We start from the raw sequence: 2,051 nt of genomic DNA on the forward strand, positions 1-2,051 counted from the left end.
TTTGCACCCCCATTTTTGCATAAACCAAATTTGCATGTGCATCTTTTGCACCCACAGTGAACTGTAGACACACACATTAGTACAGAAACACCTGAAGCAAGACTACATTTATTTACAAGCCCAATATATTCTAGGCATTTATTGGAATAAATGGCCCATATGGGCCTTTTCAAATGCACTGTCGCTTGGGCACTGTCTTCTTATGTGTTGTGACAGGGTCGGGCCAGACGGCTACAGGAGAGTGATATGGAACGCTTCACAGATTTGCCATCCTTGCGCAGGGGCCATGCTAATCTTCTCTGTATCATTCCAATTTTAGTATATGTATATTTTTTTTAATAGGCGAGTAATTTTTTATTTGCATAACACACTTACAAAACAAAACAACAGCATATGCAATGTGTAACACAGCAACCAATCACAATTATTTTCTCATTAGCTTCAGGGGAGGGAAGTGTTCAAGCTTGCCTGGGCCCAGAGCGGGGGGCTTCCTCGACTCTCATGGTCTTCCACCCTTCTGACTTACCTGGTGGCCCAGAGGGAGGGGGTTTCATCGACTCTCAAGGTTTGCCACCCCCTCGAGTTACCTGGCGCCACGCCCGAGTGTCACCAACAATTCCCTCCTCTGAAAGCACCCAACAAAAGGGGCAGGCTGTGGGGTGGACAATCCGGGTGGGGTCACGTGCACCCATGTGTGAAAGGACCCCTCTAAGGTGGTGGTGTCCGCAGCAGCAATGGCTGGGGCTGGGTCCCTTACTCTCTCCCACAATCAAAGGGTCAAAACAAAGGGAGCTGGACGGGGACACTGAGCAGAGAGCCTCGGACAGCACCCACCACTCTTCAAAAGCATCAAGGGAGTCGGTGGACGCCTCCCAGAGGAACTCCGCCCGGATACGTGAACGGACCGAGGATCGGAAAATGGCCCCACAGTCACAGGAAACTCCATCGGCCAACCTCCTCTCTCTGGTTTTATAGATGGCCATTTTAGCCAGGGCCAGGAGGAGATTAACTAGGAGATCCCGCGACTTTGTGAGGCCACAGATGGGGAGTGCATAAATAAAAAGGTGAGGGGAAAAAAGCAACCAAAAACGTAATAGAAGATTTGTGAGGAGCCGGAACAGGGGCTGCAGCCTGGCGCACTCCAGATATATGTGCGCCAGGGTTTCCCTCACACCGCAAAAGGGACAGGTATCTGGGATGGGGTTGAACCGCACCAAGTACGTGCCCGTGCTTACAGCTCCGTGAAGGAGCCGCCAACTGATGTTCCCGACAGGCCTCGGAACCAAGGTGGAATATAGGCTGGCCCACCGGGGCTGCTCCCCCTCCAAAGGTGGCAGAAGGTCTCGCCACTTTGTGTCGGGGCGGGACACTAGGGTGAGGGTGTGAAGGGTGTGGAGCACGAGCGTGTATGGATGTTTCCTTGGTGTGGTTTGCAAGCATACCGGCTGCAGTTTATGCAGCCAGCTTGCCGTAAAGGGGTGAGGGGGTCGATTGGGTCTATGGGGCAGGGGTCCAATTAAAAGGTCCGGCGGGCCTGGGGTAGAGGGTGGGCAGGGCGTGCCCTTGAGCAGAACCCGATCAAGGTAAGCTCAAGCAGCGGGTGGCAAAGCGGCCTTCACCTCCTGAAGTACGCACCGCGGGGGTACGAGGTCTGGAGAGCCCCATGCGCCGAGCGAGCGTCAGGGGATCCAGCCAGTCTCCCTGGTCGTAGTCCAGGAGGTCTCCGACTCTCATGACTTCTGCCAGGATCAAGCTCTGGCGCACCGAGCGGGACTCCGCCACCTGCACACGGAGCTGGGGGTTGAGTAGCAGGGGCTCCACGAGGAGATCTGCCCCCTCGGTGGCTGCCACAGACCTGGTCGTTAAAAACCGTTTCCAAGTCTGGAGGAGGTCCTGGTAGAAGACCGGCAGCCCGGAGAGGTCTCGCGGAAGACCTCCCGGACAGAGATAGAAGAGCTGCCGGTCATATCGGAGCCCTCGGATGCAGCGCAGGATGGCGTGTGCCAGTATGCTCCACGCCGAACTGCCTGCACCATAAAGGAGCCTCTGTA

The 2,051-nt window shown here is 55.1% G+C and overlaps 1 pseudogene; it reads right to left on the bottom strand.

Annotated features, from left to right (window-relative positions):
• Positions 1-240: 240 nt before the first annotated feature.
• On the bottom strand, positions 241-339 carry LOC140905684 (U6 spliceosomal RNA; annotated as a pseudogene).
• Positions 340-2,051: the final 1,712 nt, after the last annotated feature.

This window comes from Lepidochelys kempii, chromosome 1, assembly GCF_965140285.1.
Source record: "Lepidochelys kempii isolate rLepKem1 chromosome 1, rLepKem1.hap1, whole genome shotgun sequence".
Lineage (NCBI taxonomy): Eukaryota > Metazoa > Chordata > Testudines > Cheloniidae > Lepidochelys > Lepidochelys kempii.